Below are 12,061 nucleotides of genomic sequence, written 5' to 3' on the forward strand. Positions count from 1 at the left end.
CTAAAAAAATAGAATATGTTTGTTTGTATGTATGTGTGTGTGTTTGTTCGTCCTTTATAGGCAGCCGAACCGTTGGATGGAATGAGATGAAACTTGGCATGAGTGATCCTTGGGACATGAGAACGGACATGGGGGGGGGGGGGGTCAAGTTCAAGGTCAAAGGTCACGGGGTCAAGGGGTCAAGGTCACCGGGTAACTTCAATTTCTCAATTTCATCCGATCGAGACAGGACCAACGCCATTCGACAGATAATCAAAATTAAATGACACAGTTGATTGACGACATTACATGCCTGGTGTTGGCGCAGTGGTTAGGGCAGTGGCTTGGGATCCAAGAGGTCCTGAGTTCAAGCCCCGTTGGGCCACTGAATTAATACACCAGGGGGTTGACTCAGCCTGTCATCCTTCTGAGGTTGGCGAAATGAGTACCAGTATACTGGGCCAGTGTATACCCCGGTTAAAATAGGTGTAGCATATCCCTGTGTCGTAAGAGGCGACCAGGGTTGCGTCAGGAAGGGCATCCGGCGTAAAACATGTGCCAAATCACGATGCGGATCATACGGATGATCCGCTGTGGCGACCCCTAACGGGAGCAGCCGAAAGAGGAAGAAGAAGAGAGTTGATTGACGACATTCACTACCGACTTCCGGTTTTTGAGTTATGACATCATAAATTGACTAAAACGTCAATTTTTCATGTTTGTTTGTCCTTTATAGACGGCCAAACCGTTGGATAGAATGAGATGAAACTTGGCATATGTGATCCTTGGGAACAGACATAAGGGGATCAAGGTCAAGGTCAAGGTCAAAGGTCACGGGGTCAAGGTCACCGGATAACGTCAATTTCTCAATTTCATCCGATCGAGACGGGACCAATGCCATTCAACAGATAACTGTACCCGCCCATGGGCGGGTACTTTGCTAGTACAAGTACTAATAAAAGGCAATGTGTGTGTGTGTGTGTGTGTGTGTGTGAGTGTGTGTGTGTGTGTGTGTGTGTGTGTGTGTGTGTGTGTGTGTGTGTGTGTGTGTGTGTGTGTGTGTGTGAGTGAGTGTGTGTGTGTCTCCTCCATAACTCCAAAACCATGAAACCTATCTGCCTGAATCTTTGCATGTATACTAAGAAAACTCCAAGGAAGAGCAGGAGTGAAAATTGAGTGTTTGGGTAAATTAATTCACACCTTTTGAAGATAATTAAATGGCCTGATTTTATTATATCCTTCATCAGGCGATAGTCGGCCACCTCGCTGTCTGGGGTCTGAAGGCGTTTTCTCGGTAACTTCGCTGGGGTCTGAAGCCGCCATGTTTTTTGACACGCTCAACGTTGCCTTGACTTAGAAGTGGCCGCTAGAGTGTACGAGGTGCAGTGGGACGCAAGAAGCACGCGCGCCAGCATCAACTCCGTTTTATTGCGTGACCAGAAGTACACTCCTGCCACCCCTAGCGGGCGAGGCATGATGTACGAAAACCCAACCACGTGACACAGCACACTCCTCCCCTCGTAAAAATGACCCGTCACATGATGAAAGGACAATCACAACATGACCACCTGAAACCCATCAACACTCATAATCCTCCAAGTACCGCGGCCGCACCCTGACCCGCCTCGGACGGGCAGCGCCGCCAGACAGTCCAGGCTCAGACGCCCCCCGGCTCGGTCGAGGTGACACCCTCACCGGACTCGCACCTTCCGCCACCCCAACCACCCCCGACCGCCCAGCCTGCCCGACGTCCCCGGGTAGGACGGCATCAGGCGAAGACCCCCTGGGCGTCGGCCCAACCAGCCCCGGCGATACAACGTCAGGTGCTGGCGACATCACCGGTGGGGGTCCCACATCGTTCGGCCCGGGGAGGTGCGGGGGGGGGGTGACGCTGAACAGCGATCATGCATTTGGTCCACGTGCCGCTTCCACACATCCCCACCATCAGTCCGCACCATGCAATTCGCCGGCCCCAGCACCACAGAGACCACCGCCGGCACCCATTTGGAACCGTGGAAATAATCCCGCACCATTACCCGTTGCCCCACCTCGAAGCTGTGCAGCCGCGTCGAATGCGACATCGCCTCACTCCCCGACCCTCCAGGTCGCAGAAAATCCAGTCTGGACCGCAATGCCCGTCCATAGAGACGAATGGCAGGCGAATCACCCGTGACAGGATGAACTGCGTTCCTGTAATGGAGCAAAAAGACATCGACCACCGCCTGCACAGGTGCAACACCCCCCCTGCGCAAAGCCCGCTTCAACATCTTGACAAACGACTCAGCTTGGCCATTCGTCTCAGGATGATACGGTGCGGACCTTAGATGTCGAATACCATTTTGACGCATAAACTCATCAAATACACCTGCGATGAACTGCGGACTATTATCAGAGACCAGGATCTCCGGTAACCCTTTATTAGCAAAGATCGTCCACAGTTTTTCTACTGTAATGTTTGCTGATGTATGCTGCATTACTACAACCTCCGACCATTTAGAGAATGTATCGATCACAATCAAAAACATTTTGCCATTAACCGGTCCCGCAAAATCTACATGGACCCTCTGCCAATCTCGGTCTGGCGCAGGCCATAGACCCGAGGCTCAACGCGGGTTATCAGCATCTGTCTGGCACGTGGCGCAACGCTTAACCAACTGCTCAATGTCTTTGTCCAACCCCGGCCACCACAACAGGCTACGAGCAAGACTCTTGGTCTTCACGATGCCAAGGTGACTGACATGCAGTTCTTCCAAACACCGCTGCCTGAACCTCGGTGGAATCACCGTCCTCATTCCCCACATTACGCACCGTTGGACCAACGACAGCTCCGATGCGCGTGACGTGAAAGGTTGAAATGCCGGTGTCGAAGGCAGATCGCTCCAATTCCCCGTAGAAATCGCCTGGACGACACGGGCAAGCACCGGATCACGAGCCGATTCCACCGCGACCTGCCTGGCAGTGACCGGCCCGCTTTGGACCTGGCCCAGCGCGAACACATCGACCCGGTCGGCCAACTCAGACGCAGCTGGACCCTCCGCACATGGAAAGCGTGAGAGCCCGTCGCAGTTAGCATGCTTCTCAGTGCTTCGGAACTGAATATCATAATCGTAAGCACCCAGAAACAGACACCACCACTGTATTCGCGCAGCCGCTACCACCGGCACCCCGCGCTCGGGTCTTAGGATGAATTGAAGCGGTTTGTGATCCGTCTGCAAAGTGAAATGCCGCCCCAACAGGTATTGATGAAACCTCCGCACACCCCAGACGAGGCTGAGAGCCTCACGCTCAATCTGGGCATATCCGCGCTCTGCTGTGGACAGGGTCCGGGATGCAAAACAAACAGGCCGCTCGGAACCATCGTCCATCCTGTGGGAGAGCACTGCCCCGATGCCATATGCAGAGCTGTCGCATGCCAATAGGAGCGGACGCGCAGGCTCGTAGTGCCTTAGGACCGTATCCTCTGTGAGCAGCCGCTTGACGCGGTCGAACGACGCCTGGTGTGCAGGCCCCCAAGCCCAGCACTCATCCTTCCTGAGCTACCGTGTTAACGGCGCAAGTTGTGAGCTGAGCCCGCGCACGAACCTTTGGTAATACTGGGCCATACCAATGAACGAGCGCAGCTGCGTCTTGTCGCTAGGCGGTGGCATGTGCTGAATCGCCTCCACCTTCCGAGGGCCTTTCAACAGCCCCTCCGGCGTGATGATGTGCCCGAGGTATTCCAAGCGCTGCTTGAAGAACGCGCACTTGTCCCTGTTCAAGCGCAGGCCGCACGCTTCTAGCTTTGTCAACACTTGGGCAATGTTCGCAAGATGCTCGTCCGCAGTTTTCCCCGCAATGAGCACATCGTCCAGGTAGGTCTGAGCGGGCAGGTCAATGCAAATCTGATCCATGGCTTTCTGCCACAAAGCTGGGGCCGAAGAAATCCCAAAACAGAGTCGGGTATATCGATAGAGTCCTTGACATGTGTTGATTGTCAAAAGCTCGCTACTCCCGGGATCCATCGGCAGGTGAAAATATGCATCACGCAGGTCTAGCTTCGTGAAGTATTGACTCCCCGCCAATCGCGCATATATTTCATCGATTGACGGCAATGGATATTGCTCCATGCTGAGCCCCGGGTTAACCGTGGATTTGAAGTCCCCGCACAATCGGACGTCTCCATTCCGTTTCAGCACCGTGACAACCAGGGTGGCCCAGTCTGAGCACGACACCCGTTCGATCACTCCGCAGGCCTCCAGCCTATCCAGTTCACCCTTGACCTTGTCCCGCAGGGCATACGGCACAGGACGTGGTTTACAAAACCGAGGAACCACCCCTTCCTTCAGAAAGAGCTTTGCCTCCATGCCCTTGAGTTTCCCAAGGTCGTCGCTAAACAAACCTTGATGTCTTTGAAGAATCTCCTCTAACTGATCCTCCCACTGGCTCGGCACGGGTTGCACAAGGTGAACTGCGGCCCAGTCTAGCCTGATGCGGGCCAGCCAATCTCGGCCAAGGATAGACGGTCCCCTCCCCCGCACGACGTACACCCGAAGCGTGGTGACCTGGCCTTGGTACCGCACAGACACGTCTGCCATCCCGACTGGCGTTATCTTCTCGCGGGTGTACGTGAACAGCGTGAGGTTTGACCTGATAAGCTTCAAGCCGTTGAGTCTACGCACGGTCTGCTCGCCGATGAGCAACACCGCTGCTCCCGTATAGACCTGGAACGTGATCGGCGTTTTGTTCACTTCGACTTCCACCGTCATCGGGCGCGCCGCCGCCAGGCCAATTGAAAACAGGTCCATCAACGGCCGCTGGTTCCGCCCCGAGTCGCCTCGCACATCGCCGTCCATGACCTTAACGGTGGCCGGCGCCCCACGGCACACAACGCGCCAAATGACCCACCTTGTGACAATTTAAACACACGGTGCCTTTATACGGGCAAGCACGGCGCAGGTGTCGACCTCCACATCCCAGGCATGTCCGCGGGGTCACCCCGCCGCACGCGCGGTCGCGCAGCGACGTCCGACCCGCATCGAAGGTCGTGCATGCGTCCCGGGGTGCTCGCGACCCCGCGTTGCCGGTGATGGCCCGAACATCTCCGCGAGTCTGCTCGACCGCCGTAGCCGTGCTGACCACCGAGTCGAATGTAATGGCTTCACCCTTCAGCCGTAACACCGCTGAAACCATCTTAGCATCTTGTAAACCAGCAATAAAACGATCTCTGAGCCGAGCTGGACGCTCCCCCGCCGTGAACTTGCAGGCCACGGAATAACGCTTAATCCGCGCCACGAAATCAGTGACGCGTTCCTCTGCTCCTTTCGAGAGGTGATCGAACTGGTATCGAGCGAGCTGTAATGACTTCTCCGGCGCCATGTGTGCTTTCATCTTCTCCACAATGTCCCGAAATGACAGCTCGTCATCCCGGGGCCTGTTCGGTGCCACCAAATCACTCAGTAGTCGATAATGCTCCGCCGAAAGCGAAGCGAGCAAGATCGACTTTTGTTTGCTCTCGTCGACCACATCGTTCGCATGGAAATAGCATCCCAATTGCTCCGAAAACAATTTGAGGTCGTCTCCGACGAAAACGGGCACAAGTCCGTATTCAACCATCCTCGTCAGCCAACTCGAGTGTACGAGGTGCAGTGGGACGCAAGAAGCACGCGCGCCAGCATCAACTCCGCTTTATTGCGCGACCAGAAGTACACTCCTGCCACCCCTAGCGGGCGAGGCATGATATACGAAAACCCAACCACGTGACACAGCACAGCCGCAACGAATTCTTAACGACAGTTTTTTTTCCACTTTCCTCACTCGTGCTATTGAATGCCTGTTCATCATAGCTACGAATGGCTGGGTACATTGCAATGCTTATAAATGCCCGGAGATGTCAGCGTTCGTTGTTTAATTTCATTTCCACACATGCGATCACCATGAGCATCTCTTCAACCAAGAAGAATTACAAAATTTAAGCTCCAGAATCAAACTTTCAAGCAGTTCCAACTCCTAAAAAAAATTGTTCATTTGTTAAATTCGGACATATGTGACATTTCTGGTGTTTCCGGGAGGTATATATCGAATATCATGGTTCGGTGATTGCCATTTGTGTGCCAAGGGCACCGTTTCTTATCGACTGTTTAGTTGGAGTGCTTGCTTGAATGCTTAAGCCACTTGGCGAGAGCTCTCCAAGCTGCTTGGTTGTTAATTTCGGGAAAAACTAAGCGTGCTTTCAATCTCACATCGATTTCAATCTCACATCGCACATTTCCGCCATTGTTGGGTCCTGCAGTGCCGTGAGGTGGGTGCCTTGGGAGATGTCTCATCTAATGAAAATGTGGAATTTTATTTTTACAGGGCATCGCTTTGTTTAACCATTTTGTGTGATTATAGCTGTGTGTGATTCACACCATTTTGTGTGATTTAACCATTCTAGCTGTGAAGGCATAAAGTATAGATGGACATTTTGTGTTCTGTGGCTTGGAACATTTTTGAATTGAATTTCACAAATTACCCATTTAAATCCTCTTTCAAAGAACTCTGTTTGAAGGTAAATCTTTGTGTTTATCGTTTTTATTTACTTGATGTGTGTGTGTACATTTGCGCATGTGTGTATGTACATAAACAGTATTACCACAATGGCATTTGGCACAGTGTGTGTTATTGGTTATTGGTTGTTATCTCCATATATGGGTTCCAGAAAGTGAACGGAGACCTCCCCGGTCTCAAAGTATCCATCTCCGTAAGTGTGTGTTTGCGTGTGTGCGTGTGTGCGTGTGTGCGTGTGTGTGTGTGTGTGTGTGTGTGTGTGTGTGTGTGTGTGTGTGTGTGTGTGTGTGTGTGTGTGTGTGTGTGTGTGTGTGTCATTGATTGGTATCAACTTTTGTGGGATTCAGAATGTGAAATGGAGTCCTCCCAGGGTGGGCTCAAAGCATCCACCTTAATTTCGGTAAGGGGTCACGATTCATGGACCAAGCTGTGAAGTTTTCTGTTCTCAAAGTTTTGTGCCGAGGGCTCTCTTTAAGATCGTTACTGAGCCCCGGACGGCTTCCAACTGTATTTAATTGGTAGCAATATTCCCAGGGATGGTTTTTAATATCTCTGTGAGGTTCTTCGTCATCATTCCCGTAGCTCCAACAATCACTGGTACAACTTTGGCATTCTTCAGTTTCCAGAATCTTTTCACTTAATTCATGAGGTCTTGGTATTTGGTAATATTCTTGATTTCTGCATTGTTTAGTCCAAAATCACTGCTAATAACACCTCATTCAGCAATGCCTTCTTCTCATTTTTGTACCTAAGTGTGATATCTGGTTGCAATGCTTTGTTTTCGATGTTCATGCTCGATGGGATCATGAGGTCGTATGTGAGCGATACTTCCATGTTTTCAGTCCATGCTTTTGGTTTATATTCCCACAAATTTTCTGGAACTGGGATATCAATGTCTTTGCAGATATGCCAGCGGATTACTTTATAAACACTGTTGTGTCATTGTGTGTACAACTGTTCTGATGTGATATTTTTAAAATTTGTGTTCGGTCATTAAACATAACACCTCACTCTCTTTGCTGAGGCCACCTCCACCTCACACCTTTCTCTCTTCATTTTTTCCTCCTCCCCCCCCCCCACACTCACTCTCTTTGAGTGTCCCCTTCTCACTCCCTTCTCCAAATAAAATGCAGAATTCTCCCTTTCCCTCTCCCTCCTGCAGTGTATCGCAACGTTTCGTGAGGCATCACTCACCCCACCTCCACCGCCTCCCTCACTCTTCTCCCCTTCCGAGCTTCCCCTTCTTGACCCACTTCATGCTTGTCCTCCCTCCTCTCCCCTCCCTTCCCTCCATCCTCTCTGCCTCCCCTCCCCCTCTCTCTTTCTAAACCCCCTTCCCTTCACACCCCGTCAGCGAAGGGACGCGTTGTATTTGCGTGAAGTTTTGGCCTGATCAATAGTGAAGAATCACCTTGAAGATAAAACAAAAAATTCTCCTATCTGGATCCAGATCTTCACCAAATCGATTCGTTTCTTCCTTTTCAAACACCCAACTCGTCCACCAAGTTTCGTCCGAATCGGTCCATAACCATTTGAGATATCGTGCTATATATTGTTTTTAGACCTATCCCTCAATGGTGAAGAATCACTTTTAAAATTCTAGTATCCTATCCAGATCTTCACCAAAATATAATTAATTCATCCCTCTCACACAACCGACTTCTCCACCAAATTTCTTCCAAATCCATCCACAACTTTTTCAGATATCCTGTTTACAGACAGACAGACAGACAGGGGGGAAAACATAACCTCCGTTCACCTTCAGTGGCAGAGATAAAATACAAGTGAAAAAAAGAGAGCCACTGCACAGAGCTATGGATATCACATTCTGGAAGTGGATGAGGACATAGTGGAGAGTCAAGAAAGAACCTTTGGACTGTTACATCTTAATGTCCAAATATTTTAAAGTTTATGTTGAGGAAAGGTAGGACTGAGGGCATTGAGGCTACAAACAGTTCACAGCGGGATATCATTCCTGGGCCCATGCTCTGATAGCACATTCATCAATGGCATTATTGATTATTTTACCCAGAAATCTCACCTGATTGAGGAGCAAAACAATCTCACAGACTCACAAAGTATGAGAGGGAAACAGGAAGATGAAGACATTGCACATGAATGGATGAATGGAGCAAAGTAAAGTTGTGGGATGGAATGAGGGGGTTAGAGGTCAGCGAGATGAGAGAAGAGCAGGGGTGGGTATCGGAAGAAGCATGAGATAATGATGGGGCAGCACTCCTGAAACACTGGAGGAAGAGGCATGAGATAATTGATGAGCTGTTTTCACATATGGAAGAATAGAGAGGGTTAATAATTGGAAATGAGCGTTCAGCTCAGAATTTGGGAGGATAACCAGAAGTGTGGTTCTATAAGAACATCCGTGACCTGCTTGAGCTCGGGAGAATGGAGAAACATGAGGGCTGGAGGAGCGAGGCCATAAGTGAGGTGATCGTAAATTGAAAGTGTATCAACCTGCTTGGCGATGAGTGAGAAGTATACCTTGAGGTTCGGCCTCCTGCTGAGATATGCCAATAATGATGAGAGTTTGGACTCGATCACCTACAGGGCAGCAAGATAGGAAGCAGCTGCATTTAATGCTATGGTGGATTCAAGCGAAGAATTTCAGTTCCTGGAACGCAGCCAACATTCTGACTGAAACAATGGAAGAATTATGGCCAGAGAAGTGCAACCGACAGGTCTGAGTTGCACAAGCTTTTGTGGTAGAAAGATATTCATGGCATACTCCCACTCAATGTTTTCTATTTGGTGAGGGCTCAACGTTGGATCAACTAGCTGGGGCATCTGTATTTGAATCTGGTGATTGGAGGATAATATACGAACCCCCCCCCCCTAACCTCCTCCTGCCCCTTCCCAAGCAAAGGAATGACAAACCGCACAGTGTATTTCTCTATCTTGGAACTACTTCAGCAGAAACAACACTCCCTTATACTGCTGGTGAGGGATGTATAGATGTTTAGGTGATGTGCAGTTGGCATCGGTTTCTGCTTCCACCTCCAATTTCAATGATTGATAAAGGTCCTATGTGTAAGAGAAGTTTATATTTGCGATTTTTCTTGTCGCTGTCAATTCCCTGTGCTTTACTCAATGGTGAACTCTTTTCCTCATCTACTTTTGGAAGTGGATAAAGATTATCGATTCATCATTGTTGCCAAAGACCTTTTGCAAGAGTCATCACAGTCCAAACTAAACATCTCATTGGGTAACTTACAGCAACGATGTCAAAGGAAGGGTGAATGGATTACTCGCCCTGATAAAAAAAAAAGATTATGTATATCTGGTAATCAGAAGATTTCGTGAAATAAGAAGATGAGTAAAAAGATCATCTGTATGAACACAACCCAGGATTGATAACACTTTCTGTTTAAGTTTTTTTTTTGCTGAACATAATTTTTTTGGGGGGGTTTCACGTTGGGGTGTTTCGGGTTCCTGCCTGAACCAATGGCTCATGATGTTTGAAACCCAGGTGCAAATCCCATATACCACATGTATTTTCCATTGTCGAGTGTCTGTTAATGTCCTTGTAATTCATGTAAAACTACAACGGTACTCGGTAAAGCACATACCTCCGCCAAGCTGAACAGTTGTCTTTTAAGTACATGGTCAAGGCTCGTGGAAGAGCTTGGACACGTAAAAGGACAGGACACAACATAACAAAGGGAACAGCAGGAGAAAGGGGAAATGCCAATAGCAGGGTGGAGGGAGAAAGTAAATGAAGATGGGAAAACAAGGAATGCAGGTAAAGATGAGGGGTAGGGGAGAATGCAAGGGGTGGACAATATGGATACATAAGCAAAATTTTGGAAGTGGTGGGGCTGATTTACCATATGTAGAAAAGATCATGGCTTTGGATGGGGGATGACCTGAGATGGTGGTGAACAGCTGTCTGAAAGACCCATAGGGAAGAATGAGATTGAAGAGCATGTGGAAGGTAGTTTCACAAATGGGGAAAGAGAGGAATAAATGAGTGGAGGTGAGCAGTGGTTCTGGATTTAAGCAGTTTTACGAGGAGGGAGTTGCTGGTGGACAGCGTGTATCCTGAAGATACTTGGGCGGGGGTGGGGGCGGGTGGACAGAGCACTGAGAGGGCAGAGGGTGGAAGACCAGAAATGAGGCAGAAGAAGACAGAGACCACCGACCTGTCGGCAATGGTGAAGTGACAGGCCAATAGACTTAGCTTCATCGTGAGAGATTCCAATGATCTTGAAAGCCTTGATTTTCACAGCATCAAACTGAACAAGATGTGAGGCAGAGGAGCCAACGTAGAGGGGAGAGCAGTATTCAATCAAGCTGCAGATGAAAGCCTTTTCGGTGGATAGGAGCTCAGGTGTGCCAAGGAAAGACTTTGCAAGACAGAGGATGCCCAGTCGACATCTGGCTTTGGAGGACAATTTTGAAGTTTAGCTTGCCAAAATAGATCATGGCTGAGAGTTAGACCCAAGAGTTTGAGTGAGTGAACGAGAGAGGGAGAGAGAGAGAGAGAGAGAGAGAGAGAGAGAGAGAGAGAGAGAGAGAGAGAGAGAGAGAGAGAGAGAGAGAGAGAGAGAGAGAGAGAGAGAGAGAGAGGGAGAGAGAGAGAGAGAGAGAGAGAGAGAGAGAGAGAGAGAGAGAGAGAGAGAGAGAGATATGTGTGGGATTTCTCAGGATTGAAAGGCAAGTGTTTGACCAGTTTGTGATCTTGTTAAGGTCTGAGGGAAGAGGAGAGGGAAGAGGCTGATGCCTGTGTGCCAGAAAGATGAGGGACGTCATGGCAGAGAGTGGAACCATCAGCAAAGAGAGGGACGATTTTCCAGAGTCAGTGAGATCATTGATGAAGATTTGGAATAGGATGGAGGTAGAATACTGCTTTGGGATACTCCAGCCTTGACAGGGAAAGAAGAAGGGGTTCCATTGAGAGCCATACATTGGCTACGAGAGTGAAGGAAGTCAGAAATCGAAGAGTGGAGTTGGCTTTGGATTCCATAGGCAGACAGTTTGGAGAGAAAGGCGGGATGCCAGACTGTATCAAAAGCTCGGCATATGTCCAGAGAGATGGCCCTGATCTCATGTCTGACATTGAAGGCCTCTATCCATTGTTGTGAGAGTAGAAGTAGCATGTCCAAGGTGGAGTGACCAGGTCTGAATCTGAATTGATCATCTGAGATGAGGCTTTTGGAGAAAAGGAATGATTTTATGTCAACTGCGATGATGGATTCCATGACCTTGCTGATGATTAGAAGTAAGATAATTGGTTTGTCATTAAGGGGATCCGTTTTTTCACCTTTTTATGTAATGTTGTGATGTTGGCTGATTTCCAAGCAGATGGAAGATAACCTAGGCCCTAGGGTAAATGATAGGGTGAAAAGGGAAAAGATAGGAAGTGCAAGAGCAGCAGAGAAGATTTTTAGAACAAGTGAGTTGATGCTGTCCAGTCCAGTTGCAGAGTCAGAGTCTAGGGTTGTCAGAAACTTTTCCACCTTTTCAGGTGCAAAAGACAAAATTCAGGAGCAGGTGGGTACGACTGGGATGGATAGGTTCAGAGACAGCGGGGTTAGGGACA

This window comes from Eptatretus burgeri, chromosome 12 (genome assembly GCF_056783735.1).
Source record: "Eptatretus burgeri isolate ZD-2024b chromosome 12, Ebu_testis_v1, whole genome shotgun sequence".
NCBI classification, from domain to species: domain Eukaryota; kingdom Metazoa; phylum Chordata; class Myxini; order Myxiniformes; family Myxinidae; genus Eptatretus; species Eptatretus burgeri.